Source organism: Photinus pyralis, unplaced genomic scaffold, assembly GCF_008802855.1.
Source record: "Photinus pyralis isolate 1611_PpyrPB1 unplaced genomic scaffold, Ppyr1.3 Ppyr1.4_LG1, whole genome shotgun sequence".
Lineage (NCBI taxonomy): Eukaryota > Metazoa > Arthropoda > Insecta > Coleoptera > Lampyridae > Photinus > Photinus pyralis.
In genome coordinates this window covers 13,721,889-13,748,692 of record NW_022170249.1, presented here as the reverse complement: position 1 = coordinate 13,748,692, position 26,804 = coordinate 13,721,889, and the positions used below count along the sequence as shown (strand labels likewise).

Here is a 26,804-nt window from a genome sequence, read left to right as displayed (position 1 = left end):
TTGCGCCGTGTTTCCAAATCTAACCCATCCTACATATCTTCCATGGCCAACTCTGTTTACTTACCTCTTAATAATCCGAAAATTACTGCAGGGCGTTTATTTATTAAAGTACATTTAGCAAGCCTTATATCGTTATAAAGAGAAAAGAAGTAATTTGGTATGTTGATCATGTTAAGCATTAAAATGTGTAAAACTTTTCGTGTCATTTTGTTGTATTTCTAATAATAAAGATTCAACAGTTAAATGAAAAATCACTAAATCGGTTTTTCGCTCATATCTAGTGAACTATGGATTTTTTTCAAAAAACAAAACCATATCTTAAATAAGCTCTAAAAATGACGTCAACTCTTTCCTCATTTAACCGAATCCGTATGTCTTATGGTTTTCGGGAACCCAATGCTTAAAATGAGAAAAAAAACTCACCCTGTATATATTATATTTTAATCAAAGCATATCAAAATCATTATTCATGCACCAAGATCATTGGAAAAAGGCTAAGAGCATTATTTCAATGCCCAAGAGATGAATTTGATGCGTTTTTGTTGACTATACATATGTATTTTGCAAGGTTCAAATAAATGGTCGTTAAAAAAGTGATGGTAATACTGAAGATCCTTCGATATTCCGTTGTATCGGTTTATTTTTTCGATCCTTGGCGGTTTGGTCGAAATTGAAACGAACTTAAATATTTGGTCAATAATCCAGTGTCAGCCTAGGTGTTAATCTAGCGTCCAATTATAATTCGACATTCGGAATTTTTAAATATGGTGTATCACAACAATTACACAGTCACGGTATCTAAATTTCGCACAAGGAATAAGTTCGCTTTCCGTTGTACAACTGGCACGTACTCCAAACGCTGAACGACAAACTTTTTATTGCATTACATTTAAAACGTAATTCTGAAACTTGAATTTTATATTCATTTTTTCGAGACACTTTCCATTAAAAATAAATGCGACTTCTTAGTTCATTTCCTGATTGAGAAATCACACATTAGTTTTAGATTTTAGTTACACTTGGCATGAGTTTGCAGTGAGCAGAAATTAGGATGAACGAAAACGCACTTTAGTTCTAGCGTTGTATTCACCCAAACAATTCAGATTTCGATATTGTAGATGACGTGTATTTGACATCTAGAAAGGGGTCACCTGTATACCTTCTTGGCCATTTAGGTAATACTTTTAAAAAACTTCTCAACGCAATTGGTTCATAAATCTGTTGATCCTGAGCTGGTCTCCAACATGTAATTGATAAAATTTGTTTTGTAGGCATCGTAGTAATGCATTTTGCCATTTTCACTACGAAATAGGTGATAGAACATAAAAATTCCCATAATAGATTCGTTATCGGTATGTGATGGTATGCATTGTCTTCTTTAATTTACTTCTATCGTTTCCGTTATATTTATTCAAACTTCATTTATTAAAAACAAATTGAATCAACAATCCGCACAATGAAGACAGTCCCATAAGCATAATTCTTTCTTATAACGCGATCGTCTTGAAAACTTGGTCAACTATGGTCTGGCATCTGACGACGTCATGTCACTCTCTAAATATTATCGGTCTTTTCCGCTACTCAAAGTTTTTGTTTTGTACTTGGTGAAAGTGGCTTATTATTTTTTTATCAAAAACCGCAAACACGTTATCGATAATGTAATGTGTTTGATAGTGAGTTATTTTAAGAAATTATTTCTGCACTCCTGTCGATTTCCGGGTGCCGCTTTATGATAGTATATGCTATCTATTTTTTGCTTATGTATCCAAGATTGTGGAAACACAATTGGTCATAAACCTTTTTTGTTCTGCGACTTTAGAGAAACGTTTTAATTGACACATTAAAAACCTTGGCAGTATACTACTATAAGTATAATAACTAATATCAAAGAATAGTAGTTTTTTAGGTTTTGCGATGGCCGTGTTTGATTCAAAACGACTTCGACTTCGAAATATCTTATTTTTCTGTGTATCACCTGCAAAAATGGTGACAGTTTTATTACAAAAAACCAGAAAAATGTCATAAAGTTGAAAAACTAACATATTTTTGTCGGCACAACGGTTATTTTCGTTTCGTTAAAATTTTGCCAACGTAGTACATTAAGCTAAAAGGATGTACAGCTCAAAAATTCTTTTAGCATCTGAGTTTTTAGCGCCTTGACGTCATACTTTTTTTTAGATAGCAACACAACGTTTTTATTAAATTATACGATAGATTTTTCTTCTCTTCTTTTTTAGCTACAAAAATTATGCTAGATTTTATTGCAAAAAAATCTAAATTTTAGTAGTTGTACATTAGGTATAAAAGATGCAAGGCTGTCAAAAACGTTTTTTTTTTAATATCTGGGTTTAGATAGGAAGCTGTTCTGTCAAGAATTTATCACGTTTTTTTTTTAAATTATAAGACCAGGGTTTTAGGGATCTGTTCAGGCCCAACGAAGTGCATAATACCAGAGCGAATTTTAAGGTTAAATATAATGCTGTGTTTCCAAGATGCATCAAATTTAATGTAATATTTTATTCGCTAATTAATAATTTAAAACACTACTAGTGTACTGAATTCAATTATGGTAATTTGGTGCTTTTTCAATTAATGATATGGATGAAAAGTATTAGTAGGTATAGTATTATGAACGAGATTATGAAGATTCCGAAAACCTGGATTTAGTCGATACTTATATGTTAATGTTTAAAAGCAAAGGTGTCGCACTCTCGAAAAAAAGAGCAAATTCCCAGGAAAAAAGAGCACGGCTGAGAAAAACTTTGACATAAATCCTCTCATAAATCCAAAAAAGTTAGTTAGCACAGTAGTTTGTAAAATTATCAACTTTAAGGAATAATTAAAAGAAACAATAGATGCATATACACAAAGTTCCAATCAAGGTTGGAAATAAGTTTAGGAAGCAATGGGTCGTGTAAGCATGTAACAAAAAATCTGGGAAATGGTGAAGTACACAGGATGTGACACATATTTTTTTTTTGTTAGCATAGTCTCGCCCCTGAGACAAGTAACAATGGACCCTCGTGCGGGATTTGAGATTCGAGATTAGTCGCAGCATTAGGTGTGGTAACTAAATTGGTTACAGTTTATTACCGCCCCTGTGACACGGCTCTTCAAGGTAGAAAGTGTTTTCAAACAATAAGTCGGTTACGTGACGCTAATAAGCTCCCCAGGTACGATCATGAAATTGATATAAATGGATAGAGGGCACCTTAACGAAGCGTATTCAATAAAAAAATCTGCGGAAGAGGCCCTAAATTTTCCACAATCTTAATTAAAAGTTCAATTCATTTCGTCGAAAGTAAGGTTTTATTACTCCAAATTTCATGATTGTTTTTCGGTTGGTAGTGGTGTTCTTAACATTCCTGAGTGCCAACTTTAGTTAGTTTCCTAAGAGGTTATGATATTTTTCCACGATTTAATTAACTTTAAACAATGATATACAACTTTATACATGTATTTTTAATTATACCATAATAGCAGTAAGTAGTTCTCTACATCCTACATTGCTAAGCAGCGATTCATAAGGAAAAGGCGTTCCAAGTTAAGCGGCGATCGCTAACCTAGCTGCGATCCATGGAAAATGCGAGAGATGTTCCTTCTCCTCTCGACCGTATTATGCGGTGGATGCTAAGTGGCAATTCATACAAAAAGGCCTGTATACGCTTCAAAAAGTGGTGTTATTAAAATGTACGTCACATGCAAGTGTCGCTTATTTGGTGTTTAAGTCGAACAAAACCTAAAATTGTATTGTATATTATACCTGTTGTATTACTTTTATTACATTTTCTTAATATACACGTTAAACCCAACATATTTCATTTTAGTAGACGAAGAAGTTAACATAACCTCCTACAAAAATTTGCTGTCACCTTTGTTTATTCACAGCCGTCTATAATTACAAGCCATGCTGAGAAGTTTGGCAACGTTGTTCGAAAGTCAATCGGTGGGCCGATGTAAGTTTTAATGGCGTCTTGTTGCTCTTGAAAAATGGCATTTTCCTCTCTCCTGTGTTTCGCCTTGGCGGTTTTAATGTAGAAGAAAGATACTTAGACAGCTTACAATTGTACATATATTTTTTTTATTTACAAAAATGGATAATAACGTTTTTATTTGACTTTAAAATTCGGAACGCTGTAAATTGGTAACTGCATCATAATGTGTTTTCCATCGAGATCTCCGAAATTGGTGAACTTCTGTCGAAAGAGGTCGAGGTGAAGCACACGCTTGAGCACTTAATTTCGGTAAAAGGACAGTAAATCGCTGCGCATCAGCGAGGTTATATCAACGACCAGGTGTGATTCAGAATGGCAGACTTTAAGCCAGTCGCTACTCCAGTGGGTCTAGGTACGAAGCTTTTAAAGAGGGGAGCCCCATAGACTTCAAATTCCCGTACCATGAACTCTTGGGAATAAGTTGAAAGGTTCCTTCAGAAAATCGATTTTACATGTCCATGCTAGAATACCTGAAATACAAACTAATTGTATTTTTTCACGATAAACACTTACTGTATTTACGTACCAGGTAGTGTGTAGGTCATATTTGAGCTTCTTACAGGTACTTTGAACAAATAAAAGTGCTTGTTCCAGTAAGGAGTAGCCTGCTTTAGAGGTTATGACAACAAATCGATATATTTCGTTTAGCAACTTACCTGAATAATAATTTCTGTTCATTCCGTAGGGAGTAACACAAATTGTCGCAATTTCGCTCTGTTAAAACAGGTAAATTGGAATATTACACCCAAAACACATATAAAATACACTCAAAATCTGTCAAGTTGAATTAGGAAATCGGCCTACCATGCAGTGTTGCCATAATTCTCAGCACGGCTTGTAATTATAGACGGCTGTGGTTTATTAGTGGAAAAAGAGCTGTTACGTAAAATCTTTCAGTTTCGCCAACTTAAGAATGACAAAATATACGTAAAATAACACCAGATTTCCAGAAAATGAAGTGAACTTTTAATTAAGATTGTGGAAAATTTAGGCCCTCTTCCGCAAATTTTTTTATTCTAAACGTGTTATTTTAGACCAGTGTTATGAGAAAATACCATGTTAATTCATAAGGCATATGAAGAAAATATGCCCTTGGGTTCACTTTGTAGAATCTGTTGAAAAGTTGGAAGATTTAAAGCTCAAATTAAATTTACATACATTCTTCATTGCTTAATCTCTGCATGGAAGTAAATAATTATAATCGAATGAGTTGGTAAATTTGTAAGGTCGTAACGAATTTTGATTTGTAAAAACAAAAAAATATGTAGAGAGAATTTGATTACTCATTTCCCTCATTTCCACGTTCTCCCATACGTGTCGTGTTTTGGTTTATTTGGTTTAAAATATATGAACCGCCAGACATTATTCACGGTTTATGCTTCGTATATTTTAATAGCTTACATTTTATATGGCTCTCTGTTCGTGTATATTTTTAGTAAACATTACCTGAACGCTACTAATTTTATTTCGAAATTCACGATCGACTAATCGTGATGAAGATTTTATTAATACCAGATCAAACAGTAGAAAGTAAGTGCAAGCACGTGTGAACGTAGATTAATTATTATTGACTCAAGATTTTACAACTGGTTAATTAAAACGTGCAATAACTGTAGACTGGCTCTTCTAGGTCATAATTTCTGACTGCAAAACGGATGTATGGTCCAATTTCTTTTTCTATTCGCCGGTTTTAACAGAAACTGTTGTTTTAACTCAAAAGATCGCCGTTTCTTTAAAAGTACACAGTAGCTGTAAAAACAGCGATTCAAATTTAAAATTGTAATGTAACGACCTTAAGGTTCGCTTTCATCTCGTTCTGCTTGAGCGGTAATCCTTCAAAGTCTAGCCTGACCATTCATACGAAACGTGAGGTTATGCTTATTATAGCAAACAGGATTAACAGTAACCATACTGCACGAGTGTACCGTTGAATTACTATTATTTTTCTTGTAGAAGAAACGCGTGTTGTCTTTCATGAATGAACTCGAGTTCCCATCTTCGATTACACTTTTATTGTCATTTTCATTACTTGGTAGGTAGCTACTGGCTGTCACACCATTATTTTATTTCGTGTTATTCATTTGAAATTAGTACATATGTAGGCAGGGTACCGTTTACGGCAGTTGATTTAATCTGGGCTATACACTTTTCAGTTTTGATGATGTTATTTTTACTAAGTAAGGTTTCATTTCATGCATCATCAACCTACGTCACCACCCACATCAGATAACCTTGTTAACTAAAACATGGTAAGGTGAAACAAGTGAATGACCATATTAATTCAAAGAATTCCTTCAAATTCTACATTTGTGGAGGTAATTAAACTGTAAATTTGCCAAAAAAACGAAGTTCCTTAAATTTTGTAAAGCATTTTTCATATGGTACGCTGGTCTGTTTTATTAATTGCATCAGATTAATTATTGTCGCATCAGAAAAGTCTCATGAGTAATTTTCGTTTAAAAAAGAAAACTACGAGTAATAAAAGACTTCCTCACCTCATTTCTTAGCTTAGCAAAGGAAATGCAAGTTTTCTTTGCGGCATACATATTTTGCAAAATGAATTATTACTGCCAGCAGCAAAACGTGACTTTACATTGCTATAGCTATAGGGCGTCAATTCATCTGTATTCATGCAAGTACAGAGAGATTATCCCGCAATTTGCAAAGCGATCTCTGCCATGAGAATTTTGTATGATTAATGATTCCTCATAAAATGTATTAGCTAATAATTTAAATTCAAAAACTTTCTATAGCTCTGCACACTGACAATTAACAGTGGCTATGAATTGCAATCGAAATCTGCAGGATGACCAAATTACCGTGTTTATCGATAATTGTCCTGCATATAATATTGAAAAAGAACCATTCAAATGCCGAAGGTTTTTTTTTTTGAAAAACTGCTCCAGCAACTTTCAAATATACTTCCTTACTTTATTTTAAATATGTACTTACGCACTCAACGTGCAGTGTTAGAAATAATAATGATTAAAATTACACCATGTTAATGGTGATACCACACATGATTTGCATTTTTTAAATATTTATTGAGAAAGGCTTACCAACGCTACAACTGGTTCGTCTTTATTTAAATTCATTATTAGATAAAAATCGAAAATTATTATTTTTATTTAATTTGATAAGATATTGTAAGATGATAAAGTTGCAGGTAAATGAATCTGAATAAGAAAATAATTTTTACACTATTTTGTTTACGATGCCAATAGTGTGAGTCTGTGACAAATTGTAATAAAGCGTGTGAGTTGTGCCGGTAACCAGTTTCGCGCTAGTGAAATTTTCGCAATACAATTGAAGGCCGACCTATGCTGTACTTTGGAAATAAGTGCACTGAACCAACAAGAATAAGCTATCGTCATAGTTTTAACAATGTGCAAGTGTGTAAAAAGGAACATAATTTTTCGTTTGTGATGTTTCATGAGCAGTAAGTTTGTTTTAGATAGTGATAGCTAGTTACCATTTAATGTTAAACTTTTTTAACGTTGTCACGTGCATTTATGGACCCAGTAAATTATGAGATTCTTCTAATTTGGGCAAGCCGAACGCTTATTTGTAGAATACAAATACAGAGTGTGAAAATAAAATAATGCAATTCATTGTTGTTCCTAAATCTAGTTATTGTGTTCTTTTGAAGTCATTTTCAGTGACGAATAGCGGGCCAACAGTACCATTTATTTTTTTAGGGTTAGCCCTGAAGTTCTGCGTGTCATTTCAGCATTTTATACTTTTGGGTGGGACAATAAAGTGAGTTACACAGCAATATGTATTCATGGCCTACGTAAAGTTTCAAATGTTTGTAACCAATAACCACTATAAGCCAGTCATATCGAACATTAAAATCGCAAACTAACGGCTAGTTCTGATTTTTTAATATGTTTTTTGGGACCACTACCAGTAGTGTATATCCAAGTTTGCAGCTTCACAAGGTCTATGTTAAATTTACAGAAAAAAATGCGAAGTTTTCGCACTTGTTTTGCTTTTTTCAATAGTCCTCTCGGTCCTAAAGTATGCGTATTGTTAAAAAATATTTTCTACACGTTTTTAAAGTTTGTTTTGGATTTACATATTTTTTGTTAACATATAGTGTAACTCACCAGTTCTAAGTATGATCCACACAAAAATACAAAATGCTAAAATGTAGCGCAGAAATTCACATCACATTCACATTTAAACAATTATAAATTGTGCAAAATAGCTTTGTATGTACAAAGTTGGGTTATAAGGGTGCAGTATGCTATTTTTATCGATGTTTGCTTTCTAGGTAGACGATTAATGGGAAGGGGGTTCTTTACACATAGGCCGCCTGGCATATATTCAAAATCTACGCTATTTAACACAAGGAGAATTAAGCCCATAGAGAAATTCCCAGAAATAAAGCATTTTCCCTTTGTAGGTAGCTTCCTCGAACATTTTCGAGATATTCAGAATTAAGTTCTTACATCGCCAGTAGGGGTGCCTCCTAGACGACTTCCCCCCTTTGGGAATATCCTCTGTAGATATTTGCACTATTCACTTCAACTTCGCCAACAGATATGCCTCGTCCAGACGATTCATTTTGCCTCTGTGAGTATTTTCCTCCCGACAAGCCGTTTTCGACATATTCGCTCTTACAGTTTTGACATTACCAATGGATTTCTTCCAAACGTACCCTCCTCCGACAATCTGTTCTTGAGATATATGGAATTATCTCCGATCACGATAAGGGGTCGAGGAGGAAGACTATGCTTGGTATAGGGAAAAATTCCTTTCGTCAATACCTTTCATTAGAGTATCTTGAAGGATAAAACCATTCCCCTCCCCCCACCACCGTCATTCTCAAAAGTTTTAATTGGCATCACTAAAGGCATCACCTCCGACAATCCGCTCTTCAGATATAATGAATTATAACCTATCACTATAAGCGACCGAGGAGGAGTATGGTTGGTAGAAATTAATACCTTTAATCGGTTAGAGTACCATGAAAAATAAATAAATAAAATGTACCCCCCTTCCTCAATTTTGATATGGGAGTAAGAGAGAAGAGCGGTACGGTAGTTGGTAGAAAACCGTTCCTCTCGTCGTTCCTTTTGTTGATACCTCTAATTGGAGTACCATATCTGCCATAAACAGTCTGAAATCCCAGTTGAATTTGAACGTCCGCTAGCATCACGGAGCGTAACAAAAATCTCCCCTATTTTCTTCGAACACTGCCTTTTATCAACAACCATTATTGCAAACCACTTCCACTTTTCTTTTTAAAAACGCACATTTTTTCGTTAACTCACTTTTCGCCGTCCTATTAAAGCATCCGTTTATCACGTACACAAAACATTAATTATTGTCTCGTTATTCGGACACATATTGTTTTGTGTGAATGTTTAGCGCATTGTTGGAAAAAAATACGCTATTATATTCGTTATGGCTGACTGGCTGTCCGACTGAGATCTCGGCAATTACAATAGCTACACACTTCGAATTTTCACTAAAAACTTCTGATGTAGTGTAGTTGTACAGGCTCTAGTCTATTTTGAGTTAGATTACTCGTAAGATCGATAATTTTAAACTTTGCTAATGAAATACTGATCTGCATTACCAAAAATGCGCTTTCATTATGCATATGCTGATTTACAATTTGTTTTTTGTTACATCGTTCAATGCTCAATCGAAATGTATTGTTGATGAAAGTCTACAAATTCTCATAATAGGATGCGCTTCTTGTAAACTTTCATAAATCATATTAGCATGTTCGAGGCTGCTAAAGTTTATTATTTCGAAATTAATTAGAATGTCCTTTTGTGAATATGTCCGAATACATGTCATTGTTGTAAATCCTTAAAATATGCAATTATATATCAACTTCCGTAGCATTGTATAATTATTGCTTTACTCCATTGATTCACAATAGCGTCCGACATGATTTTCCGTCACTTTTGATTATCGCTAATTATACGTAATTGGTTGCTTTGGTTTATCTTGAATGGTTCGGTCTTGCACAATGATTCACGCAATTAATAAGGAAGGAAGTTAAATTATTTCTGACCGCTTAAGAATTAGTATTGTGTGTTAATTGTTTATGGTCAAGAATCCGGGACTAAAGCTTAAATCAATGTAGAAATATATTGCTTATATATAAAAAAAACTAGTTATCACGCGAGTGATACACTTTGCAATTAACACTTACATAATTTTAAAAATCATATAACCATTTTTCTCTTATTTTTTATCGTCACGTTGATGCACTTCTTTTAGAAAGTGGGGACTACATTTTTTATCATCACCTGTCAAAAACTAAATTTCAAGTTTAATTCTATTATTTTTTTTCTACTAAAGGAAGCAGAACATTTTAAAACTAATACAGCCACTTAAATTGTCGTGGGGCACAAAGATCATACTGCACAAGTAACACAAGTGGAAATGGATCCCTAAAGCGGATGTAAAAAACGGCAGAGCACCTCGGTGTGACCCGACGGGGTCATGCTCAATAGGCTTGTTACGGTCTATTCCGTATATCTTCCGTTGCATGTCATTACCTGAACAAAACGACGTACCAACGTAAACTTACTTTCGTGTGTTGTAGTTTATTTTAGCCGCAAAAGTTGGTAGCATTTCCCGACGTTGTCGCTTTTAAATTTTGAAATCTGACAGTTCGCGTTTGGTTTACTTCGTTTGATTTGATTTTGATTATTTTCTACGTTTTTCGCTGTGCATTGGTTTGAAGAAAAATTACTGAAGAATTTAGAAAACCAGTCAGTAATTGTGTTAGATAACGCACACATTGCTTACGAAGATCCCGAACACTTCATGGAAAAAAGACGTAATTAATGTGTAGTTAGGTGATCATAATGTGCAATTCTCCGAAAATGATTTTAAAATCGAACTGTTGATAAAGGTTGTGAAAACGAAAAGTTTGACTTTTTAGAATGTTATCATACCTTACTACCGATGGAAAAAAGATAAAAACTGTCTATTTTAGATATTGTTATGTAGAAATCAGCGGCGTAGTAAAAAAAAAACTTGGATCGCCGTTTCTGAGATTTGATCCAAAGTTAGTATTTTTTAATACGCCCTGTATATTTTAACCTCAATTGCTTTTTATACTTTTTCCTGATTACATTGATGTATCACAACCTATATTTTTTTAATCTTATCGATGTAAATTAATAAAAACCTTATTTTTTACTTTTTTAAATAGTAGGGCATGGATTCATGGAGAGTTTGTTCTGTTTATTGTATTCATGGTAACTAAGGCAGCCGATGTCAATCAATAAAAATGGCGGGCGGTAAAAACGTGGCATTTTGAAAAATATGATATTTAAATTAAAAACATACAGGATGATTAATCAATGTACCTAATCCCGAAAAAGAAATGCACAAAATTGACGTTAAAATACATGGTGTTGCATTTAAAAAATATCAAGTTATTCAAATTTTTTACTACGCTACTGGATTTTACGTATAAATATCTAAAATAGGCACTTTTTACCTTTTTTTTCTATCGTACATCGGTAGTAAGGTATGATTGATAACATCTCAAAAAGTGAACCTTTTCGTTTTTACCCTGTATCTACTTAATAAGAAACAAACGCACTTAGTTGGATTGATTCTGTTTGTGATATTAAGTTTAACAAAAAAAATGGCACAGGGTCTCGAAAACCGCACGTCTCTTATCTTTAAAAACAGCTGAGATACACTGCAATCTCAACCAAAATAGGACACAGGGTATATTTTCATGATTTTATGATTATTTGTACTTTTTTGTGTTATTGTATTGTTTTGCATACCTACTTTTTATGTTAATAATAAAAAATCAAAATTTTCTTAATGTGAACTTTTTTATGATGTGGCCCGCCGCTGTATGTTGAAACCTTAAAACGATCCTTGGCGATTACAAAAGATTCTTTATAATGATTGTTGAACAATTTACCGTTTTCAAAATAAATATACGCGGCCCGGAAAAAAATTATCCGACATAACCTCATTTTTTAATCTATTTTCACAAATATAACACTTCAATATTGGTTCAAAACGATTCAAAAAAGATTTTAAAAAAATTAAGAAATGTTTGTGAATTTTTTTAATGTATGTTAATTCTCTGTTCAATCTTTTTGTGTCTTTTTTGAATTTTTTGAATGACTTGAACTTTTTTGAATATGATCCGTAGTGTTATATTTTTGAAAATAAAAATTAAAATTGCTATCTTTTTAGATTAAACTATTGCTAACGGTTACTAAACCACCCACATAGTGTACAGCTAACTCAAATAAAACACAGGTACTAACAAAACCTTTAACAGAAATAATTATACATTTTAGAACACGTCCAGCCTCCGCCACGACGAAAATCTAGATATTCACGTAAATGTTATTAATTTGACGATTCAGGAGCATCAGCTTCCGCCAAAATTCCAAACATTTAATTAGCAAATGTTTAATTAACACCTGATGTAATTATGGGTACGAAATAGAAAAAAATAACATGAACATTCTTCTTAGTCGTAATTTGAGCCCGATTAAATAAAACTGACCATTTACAGATGAAACCAATTTATTCGACATAAATCAATCAAATAAACTGAAAGAAAAATAGGCACTCAGAGTCCGATAAGCGGATACCACGCACCAAGCGATCGATACAACAAATTAAATTTTTGTAAAGTTTTAATTACCATCCGATCATAATTGCCCTTTTCAATAAATAGACGCACTAACACAATACAAAAACCAAGCTGATGATGCATCATTGTAATACAATTATTGATAGTGGAAAAACTCCAGTTCACTGCGCCTTCTCTTCGACGACAAACGCTCGATTTAACCACACCACTCCGACTTCTTCGTAAACGTAAAAACACACCCCCGATTAACTCGACTTAACGTTCACTTTAGGTAAAGAACATTTTTCAAACACACAGTAGCTCTCTTCTACTCAATTTTACAATGAAACAAGACAGGCTGTCTTTTCAAATACACCCAAATACGGAAATACGCTAAAACAAACGGCTACGTTTCAAACGTTCACTAAAAAAAAAAATTAACACCTTTGGTATTTATTTACAACAATTTCCCTTGCTTTCCGCCTCCACTTCCTTAACAAATTAATGCGCCGTTGAACGATAAACTGTACCTGTGTTTCTCACCTTGAAACTTATTAGTTTACGCCGCGAGAACAAAACTTCTTATCTACGACCGGAGATAAACTTTAACAATTCCTCGGAATTATTTCCAGAGATTATTACTGATGCGGAGTTCTGGTATACTGGGTTTGCCGGCGGTAAGCAAAAGTCGTGGCATAATTTTCATGAGGAAACGGTTTCTACAGATGGTCCGATGGCGAACATACTAAATCAGCCCTTCAGAGAGCAATCGCAAAAATTAAATTGACTATCCACATAAAAATTCTTTAAAAAATGTATACACTGTGTCCAAGATAAGGATGTCTATCATGGGGACCTCCGAAACCATAGAAGATACGGTGATGGTTAAATTAGAGAAAAGATGCGCAATTAAATAGTTATTAATTTTATTAATATTATGCTTTAAAGAAAACCAGAAAATTACTGTCGAAGATATGTCGGAAAACTTTCCGAGTTGGTTTTTATTTTTTTCTTTTCATCAGGATGGTGCATCGCGCATAACGCCCTAATCGTGCGAGACTACCTATCGGATAAATTCTCCATTTTTTAGGTAACCTGTCCGATAGGTATTCTCACACGATTAGGGTGTTGTGCCGAAGTGCACCATTCTGTTGAAACCAACAATTTCCTAAAGAATTGAAATAGGTTTTAACACAGACGGAATGGGACGCTCATTAAAATGCACGGAAAACAAATATCGCGTACTAGAGTAAATATTTCCGCTGTACGATATTTATTATAAATACTTTTTCCTCAGTGAACCGCATTTTACAAAAAATTAATGCCATGTTGTCATAAACTGATATTGATTTCGACGTTTGAATCTGCTTAGTCATGGCTTAACATGATTTTGGTAAGTGGATTTATTGCCGAATTTTTGATAATATAGTGAGAAATACACCTGAAAATGAACTAATTCGTATTTCATTAGACGAGGAAAAAAATTTTCTTTCAATTGGTGTCATTATAAACCCTACTTTTTTCCCATGTTAATTCCCTATGTTCGGTTTGGGAATATTCACCCGGTATAAACGACATCGGCCAATTTACGTTTTTCTGGCATATCTTCGGAAGTAATCGGTTATGCGTTAAGTATCCGATTATGATAAGTATATGATAATAACTCTTTAATTGCACACTGTTCCCTAATTTGACCATTTTCGTGTCGTCCTCTATGGTTTCCGAGATCCCTTGATAGACATCCCTATCTTGGACACAGATGCCACTAAAGCGGTGGCGTACCTATATCTACAATTTTTGAGAAATAACAGAAACTTGAGGTTAAACTCCTATATTTCATTTCTTATCTTTGAATGAAGGTAAAATCCTTAATATTTATCAATAATGAAAAAAACGTTGATTCTACTGTGGAGCTGTGGAATGGTCTGTAGATCCCTTCCTTTAGGTCAACCATTGCCATTGGTTGGATCGGGGTGCAATCCATTTATACCGTCAGTTAGTATAGGTACTGATGATCGAATGTTATCCAGGAAAATGTGGCATCATTGAAGGTCTTTTTAGTTTTGATTCCGTATGAGTGTTTTTGACCTTTTTAGTTTTATCTTTATGGCGTCTTGTATAAGACAACTACCTTGATTTTTCGACGCAGACCTCAATAATATTCCTATAGGTACTATTTTATTGGGGAAAAAAGGACAAACCTTGTGATTTCTATATCCAAAACCAAACAACTAATATTAGGAACATTATGATGATACCTGTTGTGTTTTTATTGATGTTTTATTGTGGACGTTTTCTTTTTTATTGTTCTATTCGTGTGATTTGCTATCGTCGCTACAATTTCGCTTTACAACCATGCCCTAAACTTAAAATACGTTAATCTCCTTTCCCGTATGTTTCATTTTACTAGAGTTAAGTAATCAATTCAAGGATGTCTATGTTATTTAATTAGCTTCCATTTAGCACTTGAAACCTTTGAGGGTTGACGTTGTTTATGTTGTATTACATAGGACTGTATTGATTTTATTTAACATTCACTAATCGGTACAGTAACTGAACTGAATGGGAAGGAAATAGGGTCAGGCTTTTATATTTAGATATTAATTTATTTGGCCTATAAAAGTTTTAAATGCATGTTGATTGGCCTCTATTGCGCTTTAATACAGTCCCTCTGAAAAATTGTAGTAGCTAACGCACGTGCTTGGAAGCGTAACTGACAGGGTAGGAAACCAAATTGTAGGTACGTAACAACGCAAAAGTGGAATTAGAAACTGGGTCATATCGAATTGAAACCGATGCAATAAATTTGAATGGTTGTGGTTTGAAACTGGTTCTTCTATAGGCTAAGAAGTTTTCAGGAAGGAAGAAGCTGTAGGTCACTTGCATTTGGTATTCCGTTTGTCGTTCGCCGCGTGTGTGAGTTTACAATTGACTAATTTACCAGTTTGGCAGATGATGGTTTCGCTCTCTTTCTTACGTTTTATTTTAAAATGCAAATCTTAACGTTTAATTATATGCTTCAACGTGAATCGTGCCTGAGGGTACTTTTAATTAACTGTACTTGTTACAATTTACTACTTTTAAATTAGTTATTTTTTATATGTTTACGCTAGCTTTTCTGTAACGAAGTAACTTAAATTTACTACGATAGTAAAAAAAATGTATTAGGTACAACTTGAACAGTCGCGAGAACCTAGAAACTTGTCCAAGAGATCCCAAACCACCAAACCACAAGAAGTTTTTTAAGAAGAGAGTTGGTTTCTTGTAATTTTAAGTATTTTTGGCACAACATGTGTTCTCGTTTAAGCATCATGCAATACTACATTTTATTTAATGATTGGTTTTCACTAAAAAGAGATTGATTTGAATAATTGCGAAAATGCAAATCGCATGCCGGCGGACTTGGGAGAAACTCTCGAGTTTCCATAAATTGTTTTTAGTATTACTGAGTCTGTTAACTGCCTTTAACTTTTATTGTTGATTTGGATCGCCACCGCTATCAACAATGTAGATCTTAATAAAAGAACCTGTTCCTGTTCTCACTTCTTCTCTAATAGGCTTAGGAATCACTTCGGGAATCACAATGAACGAAACCATAAGCAATAAACCGATACAACGGAATATCGAAGGATCCTCAGTATTACCAGTACTTTTTTAACGACCATTTATTTTAACCTTGCAATGATGACCGAATTTAAGGCGTGATTCAGTATCGTACCGACAGCAGGGTGCACATTGAATCAATCACAATCGTGTCTTGGGCATCGAAATAATGCTCTTGGTTTTTTTCCCATCGATCGATCTGGGCGAGGAATAACGATTCGACATGTTCTGATCAAAATCCATGTGCCCTCAGAAAAAGAATTTTATTTGTTACTCAGTTGTAAACGTTGATTAACAAGACAAAACGCAAACGGGTAAACGTCATGTTTAAACGCTACTGACTTGTAAAACTGACAGCTGACCTGTAAAACTGACAGCTGACCTGTAAAAATTTTACAAGTTAGTAATCTAGTAATTTCATTGGTCAGAATTAATGTGAAGTCTCTGTTACAGGGATAACATGATATTTTAGACATTTCTTCGAGATCAATTTAAGAACTAATTATTTACGTTTACTATTGTTTACAAATGAGTAACAAATAAGGTCTCTTCCGGTTGATGAGTAATGACCAAAATTGAATAGTTAGTCCCTTGACCATTGTCTACGCTATGTAAGGAGGGGACCCGTAATATCCAATAAAATGCAATGCTGCGGGTTGATGCAAATTGTTGCATAGCTCGGTGACAAACAAAGCATGTTTTACTTCCTGTTTAGACCCTGCAAATGTTTACATTTTCGGCCGTGCGTCATTGTAAGCATATAAAGTGACTTTACTGTTATTTTTTGAAAATGGTACGTTACGGTTGCTGCTTTAATCCTACGAAAAAGGGCTGTAGGCGGGCATGTTATTGGTGGCAAACAGAGCTATAATTTGCTTCACTTTACCAATATCTTTTATCCGTCCTCTATCTTTCCTTCTTTAAGGTCAACCTACTTCTGAAAACAGAATTGAAATATTCGAAACCGTTCATGAGGTATCATGTACACAGACGGACGGACGGACAGACAGTCCAAAATCATGAACTCATTTTTGATTTTTATTGAATGAAATATGTTGATTTCTATTATATTGAGCCCACAGTTTTTCTTGTTCCCTATTCATTCACTCGGAAGTCCTTTTGTTCTTGTTCAGTCAGCGTCCTGAAAATCAACAGTAGCGTACTTATCTTAAATTTCCAAAGTATCTGAGGATCCCTAATAATTTACTATTCGCAATGCAGTTCTTTGATAAGGCAACCCAAAATCTAGTTTTACACTTTTCACCTTCTCATTCTCAGAGGATGCAAATGGTCAGTGCAAGGTATGGTGTTTTTTCCAATGAAGTAAGCTGTTCGAAAGGCGGTTTCCGTTGTCATATAGTGGGATTTGGTCATCTCATTAATTATATTCTCAGTTATTAAGGATTCAGATTTAGATCCTTTATAGTTTTGTATTGTCGTCCGTCCTTCCGTGTGCGCTCTAACTCTTTTTAAAAGTGGTCGATTGGGTTGAAATTTGGTGTGCAGCTACTCTGGACATTAAGGATGGATGCTATTGATTTTCAGGAAGCTGATTCAACAGGAACAAAAGTTATAGGGCTTCGAGTGAATCCGGAACAGGAAAAACTGCGGGCTTAATATAATAGAAATCTACATATTTCATTCCCGAGGTCATATATCGAGTTCGGACTTTCGCTAGATTATTCCCCTATGACTCTTAGATGTGTAAAAATTCAATTCTTCTCTGTGGTCTGTGCTATAGGTCAGAAGTTTTAAAGCAAAATGTACCCAAAATTATTCTTTACACATGAATAGGGTCTTCCTGAAAAAAGAATATTGTAACTTTTTTGTGTCTTACTGTAAAGTTTATAACCTGTAATTAAACATCTCATATACAAAACTTTTTTTCCTAATTGCAGCATGTCAATAAACAACATATAATATCGTAAAACTTTCAAATTTTGTCATGCAACCGACGACATGCCGATATTGGCCGAGCGTCGCATACGTCACTACGCGGGTTGCCGATCGGGAATTATATTAGTGCATGACACTGATAGGAGTTCGATTCGACTTATTATGGCAATCTGCCATAAACTGAGTTCTGACTGGTTCGTAAAGGGGCAGTTAGATAGTCTGCCAAAGGTTGAAGTGTTAATGGTCGCCGCCTTTTTCTCGAAAAGTGAGTTTTTCCATGCCACTCGTTTGAGTGGAGTCAAAGCCCAGAAGCAAATCTATGGTTCATAGGAAGTATAATATCAAGTTATGTGTGTATAGTGCAAGGTATAGTGTAGGTACCTAATACAGTATGCACCTTACGAATTTCAACGAGAAAATTCGGGTGTTGGATATGTGGAAGTGAAAATAGAGAAAAATGTGTGCGCTGTAAGGGCACAGATATGCCCAGAACAGAGTTCGAAGTAAATCATATTCTGAATTACAATATTATATATCGATGGATTTTCGTCGATAACTGACTGAAAGTAAATCGACATTATGTACTTTAATTAATTAGAATCGTCTTCACAACAATACAAATGGGATGTCAAACTCGCGGTATCAGATCGAACTTTTTTCGTATATTTCCTGTTGGGACGTTTATATACAATTTATTAGGATCGCGATGACTTCTGCTACCACGCTCAGGTACAAATGCAATAATTATTCGACGCTTTTTTCCGTCAAAACGACGTTTTCTTTCTCTAAATCGATTGTAAGCAATAACGTGCGTAGCGTGGCGGTCATTCGAAACTTTTCAAACGCCGTTCATTTTAAAATCGTGTTTGCTAATCACAACGATTTCTCTTGACAAAAAAATGAGTACCACTAATTTTTTTAATGTGCTTGGAGTTCATTTTCAAGGTTTTTGAAAAAACGTGGAAAACCCCATTTGGAGTTGTAAAAGCTTTCAAACGAATTATCTGGAAAAGTACATCACGTGCACATTTCATAACCGCATGTGTGTGATTCAAAGAAATTATTTTTCTGAGATCACATGGATTTTGATCAAAATATGTCAAAATCTTTATTTATGCACCAAGATCATTTGGAAAAAGGCAAGGGGCATTATCTCAATGCTCAAGACATGAATTTGATGCATTTTTGTTAACTATAAAATGTATTATGTAAGATTAAAATATGTAAATTGTGGTTAAAAGTGATTGTAATACTGAGGATCCTTCGATATTTCGTTGTATCGGTTTATTTGGAATTCAATGGATTTTATCCTTATCCTGAGATATCGTCTTTGTAGAGCGTATCGTACAAAGAGCAGGTAGGAAAACCAAATAAGTAGAAAGTTTATGGAAAACGACGGTATAAATAATATAAATAACGATATATTAAATCGACTGTGTAGCTCAGTGGTGGAGCGTTGGGCTACATAGCCGAAAGTCGGGTGTTCGAATCGGGGCTGAGGTGAGAATTTTTCATCTGTGGCAGAAATGGGAATTTCCTTAGATTTAGGACCTTCTGCAGGGGCACCTCGAAAAAGGCATTATGCGATAATTGGGCCCAACCTGTTGAGAGTCCAGAATAAAAGAGGAATAAATAAATAAAGAATCAATAATTGGGACGACTTTACACTAGCAAAAGCAACATTTTGGCACGACTATGGATTCCTTATACAAATTCGGGTATAAAAACAAACTAATTTACAAAGCTACGGTAGCTAATATCTCAAATAACACAGCTAATCTGAAGGATACAATGTAATTAAAGTAACAGAAATGAATCCTCGTAGTAATCAGAAAGTAACATAGACACAATCGGGTTTCGATATCGGTAAAGTCAACTCTTCGGTAACGACAAAAACAAAGCACGTAGTATCAGGTATAACGGAGGGATTTACAAGAGTAATAGTCTCCAAAGTTTCGTAAATACTTACATTTATGCAATTATCAAAGTGTAGGTAACCCAATTCCACCTAAATAGGTCAACAGGTCATTAGTACAATGCGATCAAAAATGAGGTTCTGTCGAGTCACCTTTGGAATTTTGTAACTTCCAAAGGCGACTCGACAGCAACTCATTTTTGATCGCACGTTATATCGTAGGTAGATCGTGTGTTTGGTTTCACTTAAATCTGCCGGTAAGGTAGAAACTCAGGTATGGCGTGCTTGAATTGTTAAGATGGCGGCGGAACTTCCCCCAATGAGTTTTCGTTGCGCAATATTTGGAAAATCCAAAATTCGGCGGTTTCCACTCAAGAATATCGACGTAAAAAGCAACAATCAGGTAGGTAATTTTGAAGAAAAGCCAGAAGTAAGAATTATTAAAGTTAAATTTGATGGTTGTGTAAAGGTAAAGCCCTAAAAACATACATATTAAGAAAAATGAGTAGGTAATCATCTAACATACCTCCTATTGTTTATTTTATATGCAGATACAGATCCGTAAAAAAGTTTCCATGGAGTACACTCACATCAAAAGATGAAAGAGAAACCATTCCAAAGATAAATGGTGACAACCAAAACACTAATCCCTTACGGTAAGACGAATGTCAGTAAAAGTAATGGCGTTCCAAAGAAAAATTTGCATGTAAGCAATGCGAAAGCAGAAACTTCACGGAGGGGAAAGAAATACAACTACGCACACGGCACAATACTGAATTAAAGAAGAAGGGATAGCAACGACCTCGGGCGGCGAAGTAAAGAACTATTGTAGTAAGAAATCTATACTAAAATAATAAGAAATTTACTACAGGAACAGCTTACCTCTTAAACTAGTGGATTGTAAAGTAAATACCTAGATGGTGTAAGAATATCAATAAGAGCACAAGTCAAATAGTTACTTAAGCGGAATGTAAATCAAGAATTTCAATCGGCAAGAAAATAAGACTTCAAAGCAATTCAGTTTTATTCACAAAGGTGTCTTAAGAACAGATGCACACCTTTCAGAGAATTTAAAAAGTTATATCTAAAAATCGAGAAATGCAACATTTGCCCATAACTCAGAAACAAAAGACCAGTTTGGTTTTCGAAAGCGGGTTTATGTCAAAAAAAATGCATTGATATTAGGAGGTTAATTTTTTTTCTATCACTTATGTGGTTTAAGAGTTACCTCATTTCAAGGATGACCAAATTTTGCTACCCTATACAATAGTTGTACGCAATTTTGTTTTGAAGGTAAATACGTATCTAAAACTTCAATTTTGAGGAAAAATTGCTTCAGTGTGTTTTTATTATACCATGTTCTGGAACTGGAAAACATTTCACTTTGTAGGTATTTTCGTCTCTCGCTGGAAAGTGGAAACAATTTAAGACAACCAGTTTCTCAGAACCTGAACCAAATTGTCGTAACAGCTGAGAACCATCAGAGAAACAACCTTATCTATTTTGAGGTAAATCACACTGTACTGAATCATTGAATGAAATTTAAATAATTGAAACCAGAGTTACTTATCTGTCATTTTTTTACGAGAGTAGAACAACAACACTACGTCAATCATTTTCTTGGATGTTGTTGATATGTTTTTGATTCTGTAAATGAGATGATATGCAGATATGCTATCAATTTTTGCAAATAAAATAGAGTATTTTGCGTATACCTATATTGTATGTAAATTGCTATACACGATTATAAAGATCGTAAAATAGATAATCGGGCCATTAAATGTGAATTATGCGCATCCCACGTGGTGTCGGATGAGCTATAAATAATTTATAATATTTACATTTCGATAACTCCACAACTTACATTTATCTATTTATATACTTTACATATTCCTTAATTGCTTCATTATATGGACATTTACGAGGTGAAGGTTACCAGGAAGAACAACCACTATCAATTGCATTGCACAAACGTGTTGACAAAGTTTGTTTGTTTTCTATGAAATCGTCATTTCGGATAAAAACAAATTACGAGACTGCACTTCTTAGCACCGCAAAAAAGTATATAAATATCCCCATTCGTTCTATTCGACAATGCCAAGGAAAAAGGAGGGATGGAAAGAAGACTGCTACACTAAGGGCATGTTAATCGTAAACAGGAAGGTAATGCAGAACAGAGGGCGAAAAAGAGAATACATAATATAAATAAACGTTAGCTACCGAAAAACGGCCCTTTTTTAAGTCTATTTACGAAAAAAAGACGTGACTTAATTAGACATTTCTACAGAAGTCAACGCCTTATGTATTAATGTGGCGTCGAGTATACTTTGGTCAATGAATGAATGTATTACTAGTATCTTTATTGAAGTTTAAATAAGGGGGGGCAACAACCTATTCGACAAAATGTGTTTTAGTATGTTTATTCGAGCCTGCATTTCGGCTTACCCGTATGCACTTTTTTGCTTCAAATATATAATAAATATTGTGTATATGTAGTCAGTTGGATGTGTTCACTGTGTTGTGACAGTGCATGTGTAACGAAAGGAACATGTTAGTTTACCTTACTCTTTTTACAATAAACAATTTGTTTTTTGCGTGTGATGATTTGTGCAATTGCATTTTGGCTGTGGCAGATACTAGGACAGTTTATTGGAGGTAACATTTCGCAATTGATTAATTATGATATACGTGCTACTGCGACACAGCGACACAGTCTGCTTATTAATAACTAATGAATCATTATTGGTTATTTGGTTAACTGTACGTGGAAGCAGCACCGAAACCCCTGGAGCACTTCCGTTGTAGTCCGTGCTTTAATTCGAGAAAATCGTGATTTTACTTACTTACAAAAGGTTGAAATGTTAATTGAAATATTACCTAACCTAAATCATAGTAGGCGGGGTAATAAGCTCATTAGAAAATTTACTGAAAATTTCACTACTTGCAATTAATTCCTCGGCTAATCTAAATTTACGTTAAGACCAGAAGATAAAGGAAAGTGACGACTTGTCTGCCATTGATTTATTACAATTTACAAATGCTACATTGCAAACGATTCGCACGTTAACAAATTAGAAAGGTTATCAATCGGGAGATTAACTTCTATTGAAATGGGGTCTACCTATAAAACCACAGTCGATTCGATGGTGCGTAATTATTAAATAAGAAACTAAGTGATGGATGAATCGTATATTTCCTTTTAAGACCCGAAAGAAAGTTTTCGTTGGTCTCGGTGACTTGCTTAGACACTTTTCTTATGGAAATGTGCTAAAAGTGAAAAAAAAGTCAAAGGTGTTACCTACGCACATCACACTAAAGGTCAAAAGAGAAGAACATAATTTTCGAGATAATTTTACATTTACATTATTTTGGAACTTCCTGTTTTCATGTTGCTTGAAACGGCGTCTTTTCGACTTTGATGAACAAGAATCGTATTTTGTAATTTAAATTCGAATGAATATTTCAACACGGTCGCCAGAGAATCTACCTAACGCCATGATATAAAAGTGAAATGAACTAATCTCGTGATCAAAATAAAACTGTTAATCTGATTCGTCTCTATTTATTTCTCAAATTGAACAAAAAATACGCTCGCTATAGCAGAAGGCAACATTAGTTCTACTTGAATTGTACATACATACATATACTTTATTTAAAAAATCAAAAAAAAGTTTTCGCCTTATAGCGAGTAGCTTCAGTGCATTTTCCATGTCCAGTACTTCAGGTCATGTAATGAACTATTTATGTGTACAAAGGATTGAAAATAAGTTAAGGCATAAATATTCATTGCGCATTTTGCGCATGCGCACATCTGCTTGTTACAATATGCCACATCCTTGTCTTTACTAGAAGAATCTTTGGTTAAAATTTCACAAAAATATGTATAAATAAGAAAATTCTCTATGGGTGTACCTAATTTTTACAATATGCGATATGCTTGTCTTTATTAGAAGAATCTTTCAATTGAAGTGCAATAGCTGTGAGCTACCGAACGCAAAAGAACGAACTAGGTAAATATCTTGAAAATTGTAGGAGTAGTTAAGGCCTCGGACGAACGAACGGATAAAGTAGCCATAATAGCGCGTTCCAACATGAGCTGGAAAATGCGCTAAAATTGTAAGGCGAAACTAAAATTTGTACATTGTACTGTACCGAGTACTGTACATAGTATGTCGGTAAGTTAATAGGGATTCAGAGCCGTTTGCACCGACAAATTTAAGCGGCGCTTAGCTTAAGCGTGGCAACGTGGCTTAAAATCCATGGCAACGATTATTGAGACAATGAATTTTAAGCTCCCCTTAAATTTGTCGGTGCAGACGGCCATTACTGTAGGTACTGTTTGTACTGTATGTACTGTAAACTCATATCGCAGTTTCGTATTCGCTCAATAACGAGCTCAATAAGCACCATGTAATATATAAATAAATACCACAATTGCATATCTGCTATGAACAACAATTAATTAAGTCATTTATCGGATGGTACCACCTCTCGGCGATTGTCTATCTGGAGGGTGTAGGTAATCCTCGTTGGTTCACCAACTCGTGGTCAATTTGCGATGAAGCTCTTGCCTGTTCCTAATTATTAGCGGACGTATGTTCCTGTGTGCAATGGCATGCGGTTACAGGAAAGTTTACAAACCTTGTTTGGACATGAGACCCCGCACGCAGGTGGTCAATAATTAAAAATCTAAAAATTACTTACAATGATCCACATTTTCTGATCGTAAAGAGTTTGTGATATTCAGACCCACTTATCAAAGACACAAAAACACTTTCTGACAGCTTTAGGAAACGAAACACGTTGAACCCTGCTTGTCTTGATCCCCTCTATCACCCGATTTTCCTCGCGATTTTCTTTACATGCGGTCATGTAACACCTTACACCCTGTAGGTATAAATAAATTATACAAATTTGATAGTGTGCAAGTTGACTGACACAATACATTTACACCTCGATTTTCCACCATGCTATTATCATGCAAGCATTTCGTGCGCATTCAGGTTAGTTTACTGACACCAGCGTACTTGCATCGTGTCAACACGGCTTTGAGGAAAAACAACACTAATCAAATACAATAAACCAACTTTGTGCTTATTCGTAAATAATCCCCCAGATTTACACTAATGAATTAAAGCATTGTCATAAATTCATAATACTGATCCCACCCTTATTTTTGGTGTTTATGCCGAAATAACGTCTACATGATATGGATAAATTAATTAGAAGCAGAAATGGGTCGAGTAGTTTGACCGCGGGGCTATGCGTCGAAAACTGATCATATGGTGCACATGCGCTAGATGCAAGTCCGTCCTCGATTCTTTGATGGCACCCAAGAACCAACAAGCATATGGGTTATGCAAGTTGGGTACTTGTGTCTTTTTACATTCTTCCTTCTCATCATGGGGAGCTTATGCTCATTTCTCGAACTCCTTTTGCTTGTGATTTATCGAATCCTGCAAATGCCAGAAACCACCAGTTAGGTCGTGTCATGATCATAGTCACTAAAGTGCCCATACGTTTTAGAAGATTTGATCGTTTTTCTTTTGTCTATGCACTCAGATTAAATGAAATCACTACGTAATTACAGCGGAATTATAAAAATTTGATTCTTAATTATAATTCATTAGGAATAATATTACATTCTGAAATACAATAAAATTAAATGATAATTTCTCAAATACAATTGACTATTGTCAAATACATTTGATGTTTTCTCAAATCCAACTGACTATTCTCATCTACTTTGATGTTTTCTCAAATACAAGTAACAATTCTCAAATACAATTTACAACTTCTCGAATAAAAGTGGAAAAGGTGTAGTCATTTCATTGGCCAGAATTAATGCGAAGTCTCTGTTACATGGATAACATGATATTTTAGACATTTCTTCGAGATCAATTTAAGAACTAATTATTTACGTTTACTACTGTTTACAAATGAGTAACAAATAAAATATTGTACATTATACGCCAGGTAATAGTTTTTACTGGCTCTAGGAGATGACAGGCTCGCCTGACGGCTCGCCAGTAAAAACTCACTTACCTGGCTAATAATGTAAAATACTATTATGGCAGCAACCAATTGATTCTCATGCGGCCAGCAATCTGCTAAGCTAACTAATGTGTTAAACAAAGTTTTTTTAACAACTGTAAGTCTTCTAATCTTCTAAAACTGAATAGAAGCCAGATTAGGAAGATCACCGGTTTCCGGGATGGTCAACTATCACCTGCATAACATTGGGCTCGCGGAGGAGTCCACGTGCAGGTTCTGTGGCGAGGCATATGAAACTGCCGATCGTGTGGTTTGTCACTGTGACGTGATCAGTGACAGATATCAACTCCTTGGAGACAGATATCTGGAACCGGGGAGGGTGAAGCAACTTAGCTAAACAGGGTCCTATCCTTCATTGAGAGGAACGGGCTCCGAACTCAGTTGCGAAGAAAGGGAGTAGGCACAATGGGCCTCTGGTGTGCCTAAGTGCTGCCCGGATTTTTCGAATTTTTTTCAGTTTCTAGTGTCTTAAAATTTATCAAATTTGTGAAATACTTCAGTTTTCAGACTCTTTAATTTTTCGTACTCTTCTTGGAATACTTTCTGGTTATCAAATTCTTCGGATTCTTCAGGTTCATCGGATTCTTTTGTTCGTGTTTTACTTTCTTCCGATTTTTTAGTTTTTTTCTCATTTTAGGATTTCATTAAGTAGGTCCTTTATTCAATCGGTTATGATTCTTAGGATTCTTCGGTGTCTTCTACTACGTCTTCTACAAATTTCTTATACAAAATTACCGAAACCGGTCAACTTCTA

General features: G+C 34.7%; 1 protein-coding gene across 7 annotated transcripts in view; it reads left to right on the top strand.

Moving 5' to 3' along the window:
* LOC116174710 overlaps positions 1-26,804 on the top strand; it is a 141,181-nt gene that overhangs the window by 93,026 nt on the left and 21,351 nt on the right. The window contains exon 1 of one of the 7 annotated variants that reach the window (XM_031492715.1): positions 22,517-22,651. The exons of the other annotated variants lie outside the window; for them this stretch is intronic. The gene's annotated coding sequence lies outside the window, so the exon portion shown is untranslated. Of the gene's footprint in view, positions 1-22,516; positions 22,652-26,804 lie in introns of those variants that run through there. 7 annotated transcript variants of the gene reach the window in all.